Source organism: Podarcis gaigeae (genome assembly GCF_964106915.1).
Source record: "Podarcis gaigeae genome assembly, chromosome: 5".
Classification (NCBI taxonomy): domain Eukaryota; kingdom Metazoa; phylum Chordata; class Lepidosauria; order Squamata; family Lacertidae; genus Podarcis; species Podarcis gaigeae.
The window spans coordinates 62,292,431-62,305,967 of NC_139681.1; the positions used below are offsets into that span (position 1 = coordinate 62,292,431).

A 13,537-nucleotide genomic window follows, 5' to 3' on the forward strand; every position below is an offset into this window, starting at 1 on the left:
TTCCTTAAAGCCGGTTAGCGGTAGCGCTGCCCCCAAGAGAGACGCGGCGATCGGGGACGTCATCCTCTCACCATTATCAAAACAACGCTCAGCGGCCCTGCACGCTCATTACGCCAGGGCTTGGCGGAGCTTCCTCAGCGAACGCACAACCTGTTTTGAATCTCGGCGCCCAGATTGGGACGCGCGAAGGACGGCGAGGGAAGTCTCTGAGCGCCCACAGAGTGTAGTTGGCCCGTCGCTGCCGCGAAACTCGTAGGCAGACGCGGCCTCCCTGGGCGGGCTCGTTATTTTAGTAAGGAAAAGCACTGCCGGAATAACCAGATTGGCCTTCTCTAAATACTGTAACCCAAAACAACCTCGCCACTTGCACAGTTAATGAATACAGTACTATACTCGCCAAGTAAAAACACAAAAAATTGCAGCCCTTCAACAGGACCCGGTGCACGTTCACTCAGAAGTAAGTTCCGCTGAGTTTAAGGGGATTTACTCGCAAATAACTGAAAAGCCTTGTTGGGCAACACCTTTATTAGAACCAAACAAAATCCCACAAAATCGTGGCAAGCTTCGAATCTCCCCAAAACCTTAAATTATTCAATTTGTTGCGCAAAGCAGAAAAATGGGAGGAGGGGGAATAAAGGTTAAAAAATCAGGCCAACTGTCAGCTCGGATTATTGTTTTTAAATTTAGAATAATCACTTTTGGGCACAATCCAGTCTACCATTGTCATCACCCATCTGCAGAATATTCCCATAGATACAGTAGAACAGATTGCCATAGATGAACGGAACGCTATGTGAAGGCAGAAGATTTTAAAGTGTTAGGAACTGCCCTGGAATCAATTTTGAAGGGTGGCATATTAATATAATAAATAGATTCAATAGGAGGACTGTACATTTCCAAAATTGCCAGCCAGCCAGCTGTTTATCTCCCCTCAATATCCATCTTACTGCTCATTGAGTGGAGAAAAGTAACTGGCTGGGAATGCGGGTGGTGTACCCAGACCTCCCTTAAAAGTTCTTTGGCAGTCTTCCTCAAGAAGCAGTGATAAAACACAACTTGTGCCCCCACATCCTTTAGCTTCCTACCCAGAACCTTGGAGATCTGTTCAAGATTTCTTCTGATTGCAGCATTGGCTCACAAATGGATTGGCAATAGATTTCTGTCAGTGGGTTTTATGAGTTTAATCAACCTCTCTATCATGTAGCAGGAACCCCCCCCCCCAATTATTCAGTTTGTACAAACTTCACACACACTACATACACTACGCTTCTTTATAAATTCATAGAAAATCAACCATACATTGGATTTGCACTGTTCCACTTTTATTTTACTCCATGAAGGAAGGACTACAAAATGGGGAAGGTTTGATACAGGGCAGCCATAATCCTTGACCATACCAGTACATACACAGGAGCCCTGCCCAGTTGCTATGCCAACCCTGATGGTCTCAGACAGAAGACCATCAACACTGCATACACGAGTTGATTCAACACAGACTATAACAAAAGAACAGTGATTGGATTCCCCCTCAGGGGGCAGGAAACTGCGACTACCTTTTGTCTTCTGAAAATGACTCATGTGGAGGGGGAGAAGGGAACCAGCCAGGTGACAGGACACTCAGGTTACCATCACCACCCCTCCCTCAACCCCTCCTTTCTGTGATGTATGTATGATGTTTCTGGGGGTGGTCTTGATCTACAGGGTGGGAATTTCAAAAGTTTTTATAAGGCCTTGCACACCATTTTTCTGTGTCTTCTCTCTCCTGCAAGTGAGGGGAGCACCCTGTTGCAACAGTTCAATAAAGGCCAAGCCTACAGGATGCTGATTTGCTCCAATTTACTCTGGTTGGTGTCTTTACTTTTTGTCCAAGGGAGCCCTTGGATTTTTCCGGTAACAATCATATCTTGAATACATATTCTAGGAAGGCAATATACCTCCTGAGATGATATATCAGGTCTGCACACAACTGCTTCTGACCCATTACAGTACTTGGTGGACTTAGAAGTTTCACTGGCTACATATAACTTGTGCTCTAACCTGTGTTGCTTAGTATATTCAGCTTGTCTGACAGAGTAACAGCCCTATCCTGCCAGTGGCGTAGCGTGGGGGGTGCAGGGGGGGGCGGCCGCAACATCTGGGCGCAAATCCACGGGTTAGGGGGCAAAAATTACTTGCCTTGCCCCGGGTGCTGACAACCCACGCTACGCCACTGTATCCTGCTGCTCCATTTGATCCTTGCCTGTCCTGGTTATGAAGAGAAAATGGTGAGTACCTTGGGGAAATGTGAGCATATCATATTGGAATATATGATAGCAAGGGATGTAAAAACTGAGCATAGTCAAGATATATACACTAGACTCTCAGAAAATCAGTATCAAAAAGCTCAATATCAAAAATTGATGTCAGAAATGTTGGATAGGAGCAATGACTATAAATTCTGAAGGTGTTTCAGAGGGATGACAAATTTTGAAGGCACATTCAATAAGTATTCTAATGGAAGGGAAAATTGGAAACATCTAACGAAGCCTATGTGACTGTATAGGCCTACAGGGAGTTCTCTGATGAGCTGAGGCAAAAAACCCCCAACATATATAGGGAATGAAAGTCTAGGAGAAACGCGGAAGACCACTGTAATTTTGAGGAGTTAGATGATATGTCTTTCCCTTTTACATCCCTGGTTTAAGATTTGCCGATTCATGACAGTATAATTTGTTTTTCACACACCTGTGTTAGGAGTTTCCTGGGTCCCCTGTGTTCTTAAGTGCTGATTGGCTAGTAGGGAGGATACCCAGTTGTAGTGAATTGGGTTGGAGACTCTCAGCAACTCCACATTAGTCACACCCAGTGTCCCAGGCTGATCATGAGTGATGCCTGCTAACCAGGTGCAATCAATCAAATCAAAGTTGGCTATAAAAGCTGTAGGCTGAAGGGACTCAGGGAGCTTCTTCATAGATAGAGGTACCAGATGCTGTGAGACTGTCGGCCAGGGTCTCTCTTGCTGCTTTACCTGGAGCTCTGGGCAGCTGAAGGGAAGATTGTGTGTGACTTCTGTCCGGTATGCTATAATTTGTGTTTTGTATGCCTGCTGCTACTTGTTAACCTTATGCAAATAAATCATTACTTATTCTTTATCCACTGGTGTGCTTATTGGCTCCAGATCCAGAAAGAACCCTACCCTTGGCAGGACAGAAAGGAGGAACATATAATCAAGGATGAATAGCCTGAACCTGTAAGGATGTCAGATATGGTATGTCATGCGCTGGCTTGGTTTCCTTGTCGTTGGAATATAAAACGGGGGATTTGGAGGAGATGGAATTTCCCTCAGGGCCAACCCTAGATGTTCATATTAAGGCAGAAGCATATATGCAAAACGAGCCCACTGAGTAACTTCCAGTCTGAGGAGGTCATCTTGGCTGTATTTTTCTACAGGCCCAGATCATAGAGCCTCAGTTTTCACAGCCATTGCCCACCCTGGACAACCATTAGCAGTACTGGCAGCAACAGAAGCACCAGCAATACTATATGCTTATGATAATAGTTTATTCTCTTGTTAATTATGCCTGTTTGAATGTTCATTTCATATTTGAACTTGCTTTAGTAATGTTATCTTTTGAAATGTTTCAGATATTTTTGGTCAAGTTTGCCACGTTAATAATAATAATAATAATAATAATAATAAATATTTATACCCTGCCCATCTGGTGGGGTTTCCCCAGCCACTCTAGGTGGCTAACACGTTTAAGTGTGCAGTCCGTAATGGGCCTCCTTTGTAGTGTTTTATTTTGACTGTAATCATTATATTTGACTTTCTTCAGTTATGTTTTATTCTGGATTGTTTTTGGGATTTTTTGCCAATTGTTTATTTTCCTTAATTTTAAACAAATTGTCACCAAATTAATATAAATTCAATACAAATTTAAAAACTAACCCCCCCAAAATGTCCCCTCTATTTTCCACCCTCGTTTGCTGCTCTCAACAAAATAACTATTATTTCAAAATGCATTCATCCCTTCTCCCTACACATCACCTGTTCAATTACCAATTTCTGCTATGGCTTTTATACATTGTCATAGCCTGTCCTCAAAATAGTTGAGTAGAGTAAATCTTCCATCTATCTATAATAGTCATTCATCAATTTTCAAACATTTCCTTCTGATACCTCTTGAGTAACACTTTGTCTGAGAAAAACAGATATTGCTTCCTCCCAGACAACATATACACATTCCTCCTTAACATGGCCCTGAACATTGCTGCCTGACATCTGTCCCCAGTAATCAACTCAGCTGCACGGGTGTGGCATGCAAAGGCTGAAAATGAAACCCCTCAATATATAATAAACATTCTCCCCCATTAACACTGTCGATCTCCCAGCATCACCCATCCTTCACATTTCACCAAATTTAATCCTCAATTTTACATACAACCATCTCATTAATAAACAATCACAAGCCATCTCTCTTCTGTCTGAAAGTCTCAGAAGCTGTCAAGTTGGTCTACACTGCGGTCCATCCTGTCCCTTTCACTGTTCTTTTTTCCAGCTTGGGGGGGGGGGGCTGATGTAATCGCAACAAAATCCAGATCTCCTCTCCATCTTCCCCACTAAACTAATCTTCCTGCAGTCCACCCTGCCGATCCTTAGTTCCATTACATCCAACTCCGCAGTTTATTCTCTTCTCAGTGCCTAACAAACAGTCAATCCAGTTGTTACCCATCTTTTCTTCTTTACTATTTTCATTTCACAATATAAAGTTCCAAGGGGTGGTCAAAATCTCTCAAAAGTCCCTCAAGGTTGTTACTCTCCATCTTCTTTCAGGCAAAGTCCTTAGTTATAAAATAAATTAATTGTGAAAAGGTATCTTTAAAGTCCACTTGTCCTGAAAACTTTGCATTCCATTGCTTTAGATTAAAAAAAAATGACTTAAAATATTGCCTCCCCTCCACTCCTTCCACCGTTCAAGCAAAGCAAAAATTAGCGTCTTTCACTCTTTCCAAACCTTTCCAAACAGATAATTTTCTCCTCCAGCATAAATCAGGATCTTTTCAGCAAGGTGCCTCTTGTCCAAATTCAAAGGTGTTCCACAGCTTTCATCACTAGCTTGCTTGGGCTGTCCTTGGATGGAGCCATTGAGCCCAGTGCCCTTACCTTTTTGTCTGGGAGACAGGGATTTCCATCCCCGCTCACAAACAAAGAAAAGGCACTAACGGATGACCGTGGGTCTTGCCCTTTCAATACCCTCTACAGGTTAGAGGAGACATGCCCCATACCCCCCCATTAATCTCTGTCTGGGACCCCTCCTGGGTGCCAGAGCTCCGGGTTTGCTGCAAACAGGAAGTCTTATTCTGGGTTCTTTTAGTTGATGTTTTTATGTGTTGCAAACCACTGAGAATTATTATACAATCCACAGAACTTCACATCTTATAAAATCTTTTTGGACTTCCATCAGCACCTCTGATGATCCACCATTTTTATCATTTTTTCTGCATTTCTTAAATTCCTATTGCCTTTAATTATCTTAACTCACAATCCACCTGTTTAACCATTTTTGCAGTTATTCAAATAATTTACCTCACAAAACTTCTTGCAAACCTACAAACGTAATCTGGTCATCACAATTACTTTTCAAATAGTCTGTAAATTTACACCAGTCTTCTGTGAATCTCTGGTCCCGCAGGTTTCGAATTCTTCTGGTTGGTTTATCCAATTCTGCATAATCCATCAATTTCATCCTCCATTCTTCTTTTATCGGTAATTCTTCTTGCTTCCATTTTTGTGCCAATAATATTCTTGCTGCCGTCACTGCATATAAAAACAACTTACAATCCTTTCTGTTTATGTCATCCCCTACAATGCCAAGTAAAAATGCTTCTGGTTTCTTAATAAATGTATATTTCAACATTTTTTTCATCTCATTATATATCATCTCCCAGTTTTTCACCTTTTTACATTCCCACCACATATGATAAAATGATCCCTCTTTTTCTTTGCATTTCCAACATTTATTGCTAACTTTATAAATTTTAGCTAATTTAACAGGTGTAATATACCATCTATACATCATTTTCATCACATTTAAACCTTCATTCCATAGTTTTTCCCAATCATTCAACTGTATATTATACCCAATATCTTTGGCCCGATGAATCATTACCGACTTTACCTCCTCATAAACTGCGGGAGGCAGTGGAAGACAGAAGTGCCTGGCGTGCTCTGGTCCATGGGGTCACGAAGAGTCGGACACGACTAAACGACTAAGCAACAAAACAACAAACCTCCTCATCCTTCAAATGCCATTCAAGCAGCAATTTTATACATTTTGGACAAAATTTTTCTATTTATTACTTAATATCTCTACTTCAAACTTTGATTTATTATCATCAAATCCTTTTTCTTTAAAATCCTGTTTAAACATTTCATTGACCTGGCGGTAGTGGAGCCAATCATTCACATATTCTTTAACTTCTTCATATGGCTTCATCTTCCACTTACTCCCATCTTTTTGTATTAATTCCCCATAAGTTATCCAATTCCCACCCATATTGATCCTTTTCACACTCATTGCTTCTAATAGAGATAACCAATGCGGCGTTTTACATTCCAGTAGGTTTTGATACCTATCCCATATTTCTATTAGAGATCTTCGAAATATGTGGTTTCCAAATCCTTTATGGACTTTTGTTTTGTTATACCATAAATATGCGTGCCAACCAAATCTATTATCATAACCTTCCAGATCTAACAATTCTGTATTTTCTAATAACATGCATTCCTTTAACCAACAGAGACAAGATGCTTCATAATACAATTTCAAATCTGGCAGGGCGAAGCCTTCTGTTTCTTTAACATCTGTTAACAACTTATATTGTATTCTCGGCTTCTTTCCCTGCCAGATATATCTTGAAATTGCTTTTTGCCACCCTTTAAAAATTGTTGCCCCCTTGATTATTGGAATTGACTGAAACAAAAATAACATCTTTGGTAGCACATTCATTTTGATAAAAGAAATCCTTCCTCAAAATGGCAATTTCATCCTTCCCCATATTTCCAAGTCTCTTTTAATTCCATTCCACACCAGTGTATAATTATTTTGAAAAAGATCAATATTTTTAGGCGTTAACCAAATAACTAAATATCTAACTTTTTTACTGCTTCTATGCCAATTTGTTGTTGCAGTACTTCCACCAAGTCCTGTTTCATATTTTTAACTATCATTTTGGTTTTCTTTTTGTTCAATTTAAAACCTGCCACTTGCCCAAACTGTTCTATCTCCTCTAATATTCCTTTAACACTTGTAACTGGATCTTCTATTTTTAGTACCAAGTCATCGGCAAAGGCTTTCACTTTATACACATTCCGAACAACTGAAATTCCTTTTATTGTTTCATTTATCCTTATTGTCCGTAGAAAGACTTCCAGTACCGATATGAATAATAATGGTGATAATGGACACCCTTGTCTTGTACCTTTTGTAACATCGATACTTTCTGTTACTATATCATTTACAATCAGTTTTGCTCTCTGTTCTGAATATATAGCTTTTAATTCTTGTAAGAAGAATTGTCCAGTGTCCATTAATTCCAAATTCTTTAACATGAACTCCCAAGATATATTATCAAAGGCCTTTTCCGCATCCACAAAAATTAACACCGCTTGCTTTTCATTTCTGGCGGTCAGATATTCAATTATATTAACTATATTTCTTATGCTGTCTTTCATCTGTCTGCCAGGTAAAAAGCCTGCTTGGTCCTTATGAATTATCTCATTCAGTATCTTTTTCAATCTATTTGCCAGTATGCTTGCAAATAGTTTGTAATCATTATTTAATAGCGAAATCGGCCTATAGTTCTTTACTTGTGTTAAATCCGAATCTTGTTTTGGTATTAATGTAATATATGCTTCTTCCATGTTTCTGGTAATTCTCCTTTTCTTAATATATTGTTCATCACTTCTTTCAACGGTACAAGTAGGCCATATTTCATTTCTTTATAATATTTTGCTGTGAATCCATCCAGTCCCGGTGCCTTTCCACTTTTTAGTTCTTTTATAGCAGCTTTAATTTATTCTGTTTCAATTAGGTCATTTAGTCTGTCTTTCTTTCTGTCGGAATTTTTTGCACCCCTTTCTGTCGCAAGAAATCTTTACATCATTCTCTCCAGCTCTTTTATATAAATGTCTATAGAAATTTACGAATCCTTTTCTAATTTCTTTCAGGTTATCTACTTCCTTTCCTTCCACTACAATCTTATTAATTGTATTCTGTTCCTTTCTCTTTTTGATCTGCCATGCCAGCCACTTTCCAGATTTGTTAGCATACTCAAAGTTATTTTGTCTCATTCTTTTAATATTCCATTCTACTTCTCAGTTTATTATAATTGCAAATTGACTTTGCAAGATTTGAATATTCTGATTTATTTTCACATTATTTGGGTTTTTAACTATTTTTTTCTCATTTTCCATTATTTGTTTTAGTATTTCTTTCTTGCCTTTTTCTCTGAATATATTTCTAATACTGTTTTGCTGTATAAAGAAGCCTCTCATTACTGCTTTGCTAGCATCCCATACCATACTTGTTTTTGTTCCTTTATTACTATTATTCACAAAATAATCCATCAGAGTCTTCTGTGCTTTCTCATTTATTTTTTGATCATCCAATAAGTTCTCATTTAGTCTCCATCGAAAAGTTTTTTCCTCCATTTCTGTTATTTCACATTTTATTGCATTATGATCCAAAAGTATTTTTGGTTGTATTTCTGTTTTTGTCACTCTTGCTGTTAACTCACTGGATATCCAAATATAGTCTATTCTTGACATTGATTGATTTGGTTCTGAGAAATAAGTAAATTGTTTTTCTAATGGGTGTTTTAATCTCCAAACATCTATCAAATTACAGTTCTCAATCATTTAAAAAAAAAAGTCTTAGGTAGTTTCCCTTCTTTCGATTTTCCTCTTGATCTCAACCTATCCATTTCTATCGAAACCACTCCATTCATGTCACCCATTGTTATGATTTCCTGATCCACAAAATCAAATAATTTTTCTTCTAAATCTTTATAAAATTCAGTTTTACTTCCATTTGGTGCATACCATCCGACTATTATCAATTTTTCACCTTGCCATGTGACTTGTACCACAATTATCCTACCTTCTTCATCTTTAAATATTTGCCGAGCCTCAAATTTATTTTTTATATACAAAACCACTCCTCATTTCCTGCTTCTGTCTAATGAAACTAATTCATTTCCCAATTTTTTATTAATCAATACTCTTCTATGTTTTCTCGCCACATGAGTTTCTTGTAAACAAATAATGTCCAAATTCCTTTTTTTAAGGAAATGTCCAATTTTACGTCTTTTCTTTTTATCATTCATTCCATTAACATTCCATGTCCATAATTTCAGTGCCATTTTGTGTTCTCTTTACCAATAAGAATGTAAAAGTCTTAAACTTGCCTTTTTTCCTCTTCTTCTTCTTCTTTACTATCTATTTCTTCTTCTTCCAATCCTTCCGGTCCTGCTGCTCCTGCCACAATTGCTTCCTCCCCTTTTCCCAACTCTTTGTATCTTCTAAAAAATGTATGTGCTTCATCAGCTCTTGTAAACTTAAACTTTTCCCCTTTATAGTGAAAGGAGATACCTTCTGGAAATTCCCACATAAAGTCAATTCCATTTTTTCTGTAATGCCTGTCTCAATGGTTTGTAATGGTCACGTTTTTTCAATAAACAAAGTGGGACGTCTTTAAAAATGATTATAAAAGCTCAGCCTTTTTTCTCTGTTTTTCTGTAAAATCAAATTCTTCATTTCTCTATCTTTAAATATAATCAAACAATCTCCTGGAAATTAAATATAATCAAACAATCTCCTGGAAATTTCTTTGCTAAAAGCATTCTGAATTGTATTTCTGATATCTCCCACTTCCATACTTAACCATTGTGCAATCTCCAATGTTAGCCTCTCCAGAATATTCTCCCCTTGTACTTCAGGCACAGATCTCAATCTCAAATTTGATTCTCTTTACCTCAATTCATTCAATTCATGTTGGAGTAGAAGGACTTTTATTTTTTATTTTATGGTGCCGGACTGTGTTCCCTGGGAAAGATTAGCTTTGTTTTTACTTTGGGAGATTTATGGCTCTGCTGCTTTGGTGTGTATATATATATATATATATGCAGGTTTTGGTGTCCTCGGGTGTCTTCCCGTGTAAAAGTTGGGGTGTCTAGGCGACGTTTCGACGAGGTCTCACTCGTCATCTTCAGGCTGGTGCTTTCGGCTTCTTGTTACTGGAACAGAGCGGGATCTCAATGTTTGAGTTCCTATAAATACTGTAGAGGGGGTGTGGTGTCTAGCCTCCAATGTTCTGGGCAGAGAGGAAGTTCCCAGGCTAGTGTGCCTTTTCTTCTTTTGTTCCTTAATTACTTGAGAGATACCTTGAGTGATTTCTTGAGTGATATCCTGAGTTCCTCTCTGCCCAGAACATTGGAGGCTAGACACCACACCCCCTCTACAGTATTTATAGGAACTCAAACATTGAGATCCCGCTCTGTTCCAGTAACAAGAAGCCGAAAGCACCAGCCTGAAGATGACGAGTGAGACCTCGTCGAAACGTCGCCTAGACACCCCAACTTTTACACGGGAAGACACCCGAGGACACCAAAACCTGCATTCCTGTACCCGTGAAAATCTACGAAAGCATATATATATTTATATATATTTTCTTCTCAGGAAAACTCTTCACAAAGTTCAAGAGGTCAAGACACAAAGACTTTAGCAACTAATCCACACCTAATGACCCACCTAAGTGGTACTCAGGATATCACTCAAGAAATCACTCAAGGTATCTCTCAAGTAATTAAGGAACAAAAGAAGAAAAGGCACACTAGCCTGGGAACTTCCTCTCTGCCCAGAACATTGGAGGCTAGACACCACACCCCCTCTACAGTATTTATAGGAACTCAAACATTGAGATCCCGCTCTGTTCCAGTAACAAGAAGCCGAAAGCACCAGCCTGAAGATGACGAGTGAGACCTCGTCGAAACGTCGCCTAGACACCCCAACTTTTACACGGGAAGACACCCGAGGACACCAAAACCTGCATATATATATATATATATATATATATATTTCTCTCCCTCCCTTTTTTCTCTTTTTTCTTCTTTTCCCCCTTTTTCTCTCCTGTTTTCTTTTTACTTTTTTCTGAATTTGTTTTTAGGAATAATGGATTAAAATTTGGTGTATATGGTTTTGTTGGAACTTTGATTAAAGGATTGGATTGGCCAGACAAGTGGTGGAAGAAATTTATTTATTTATTTATTTATTATATTTCCTTCTGTCCCTTATTGTGGTTTTTAGATTTTGTCTCCCTGATTGTATTTTTTTGTTGCTCTTGTTTTTAATACTATCATTATTATTTGTTTATCCCATTAGGATACTACAATGGATTAGCTAAACAAGAGGCAGAAAAAGCTCCTTTCCTTTTTTAGTGGTTTACTTTGAAAAAATTTGGTGTCCCAAACAAATTTGGGGTCAAAACAAGATATTGAATTTAAGGGAGACATTTTTAAAATGTTTACAGAAATTTAAAAAAAATATTAAACAACGTGAGAAGAATTTGGAGACCAGATTAGAATCGATGGATAAAAAATATGACATGACAGTTAATGAATTGAAGGGACAGATGAAGGAAATAACAAAAAGAACACAAAACCTGGAAGAAGAAATGAAACGAATAAAACAGGAAGTAAAGGAAATAAGGAGCAAGAAAGGGTTAAGGGAGAAGTTGCAGAAATTAAGAAGACACAAGAAGAATTATGGGATGCGATTGCTGGACTCCTTTAAATTAGGAGGTTTCTTTCACAGAAGGCAGAGCTAACTACTCAAAGCTGCAGCTCTTATTTAAGGTTCAGTCTGAGGTTGACTGATACTGAAACATTTAAGTTCTGCTCTAGTGGAGTCTCCAGCCAGAACCCTGCATAGAACTGTCCAGGGAGCTGTTAAATCCTGAAGTCTAGCCCCACCCTGCCCAAACCTAAACTCTTACCTTGAGTCAGAAACTCTGTAAAACAATTGTGTGTGAAGGAAGCCCCCTGGCAGCAGAGAATTAGGTGTGCTGCAAGCATAAATTGCACAACCGATGGTGGAGAATACAGCCCTGCAAGGCCAGCTCCAGGCAGCCCATACTGCTGCCACCTCCAGTCCAACCCAAATACCTCCTAGGGGAAAGTGTCTCATTAGCCTCCCAGACAAAATTGTTGAGAACCCAATTAATGTTTCTTAGCTTTTTGGTCCAATTGCCTTCCAGCTGATGGATTTTCTGGCAGACCAAATGGAAACCTGTTTTGCCTGCCATATGTGTTGGAGCCTTGCCTGCTTCCTTAATGATTATGCCACCTTCCTTGTGGAATATAAATGGGCATTTGAAGAGCCACTTCAGAAAACACCCAGTTGGTGGATCTGCCCTTTATGCCAGGGAATGGAGTTTGTGCTTGACTGTGTCAAGTACTGCCCAGCACCTAGAGTAGAATGAGGCAGCCCTCACTGATCAATTTCAGGAGGGCTTAGGGGGATCACATTCAGGATGAATTTACTTAGATTGATGTACCTACACACAGCAGTGAGTTGGGGGTCACAGCATTCTCTTTCTGAGTAGTTGACTATTGCTGTCATGGCTAATGTGTGTGTGGGGGGGTATTATAGCATTGTTATTGGGATGTTGTGAAGTGCCTGTTGTGGTACAGGTATGTTTGCTTTTTGTTTCTGCTGTTATTGTGTTGTTGTCCTGCTGAGTGTGCATAGGATCTTAGTCCAGGTATAGTGGCAAAGGGTCAGACTGTTTCACTTTTGAGAAATCTGTTAGTGTTTTTAAGAAAGCAAGTCTCAGTTCAGTGGAACGTACTCTCAAGTAAGTGTGCCTAGGATTGCAGTCTTGAATGTGTGATTTCGCCCTACCCCAAAGCACACTGGAAATAAAAAATATTATTGTAAATTGTGCACACACACAAGTTTGTTGCTACTTATTATACCAGGTAGTTGCCCTTTGGTTTGTCAAACTGCAAGAAAATTACTGTAAATGAATGTATTTAGATAACAAAAGCTGCAGAGGAGGGCAACATTGTGAGGGTGCGATCCCAAACCCTAGGTATATCACATCCTAACCTCTCCCAGCTGGTCTATCACTCTCACCCCACCCACAAGTCAAACTGGCTTTAAACCAGTATAAATTATTCACCTCAGTGTATCTACTTATGCCAGTTACTAGTTTAAATTAAGCCAGCACAAGGTATACCAGTGTAGAGGGCAAAAGGGAGTATATCAAGGTTGGGAATGAATGTACTGGGGGAAGTGAGAAGGGTAAACAGAGTGATGCTACAGCCTAACTCAGTTCATTCACTGGTCCTGCTACAGATCTCAGTGAAACTAAATTCATACTTTCATTCCACTACCACCCCCAAACCTGGCCAGAAGCCAGTAGGACATGGCTAAAATTTCACAAGATACATGCCAGTATCAGCAGATGTTCTGCTAGTTGGGGCATTTATTTGAGGC

At 39.1% G+C, this 13,537-nt stretch overlaps 1 long non-coding RNA gene across 1 annotated transcript; it reads left to right on the forward strand.

Annotated features, from left to right (window-relative positions):
• Positions 1–51: 51 nt before the first annotated feature.
• On the forward strand, positions 52–12,988 carry LOC310846018. Its single transcript, XR_014565085.1, has 3 exons — positions 52–457; positions 3,158–3,247; positions 11,420–12,988. It is a non-coding gene; the product is annotated as an uncharacterized lncRNA (long non-coding RNA).
• The last annotated feature ends 549 nt before the right edge of the window (positions 12,989–13,537 follow it).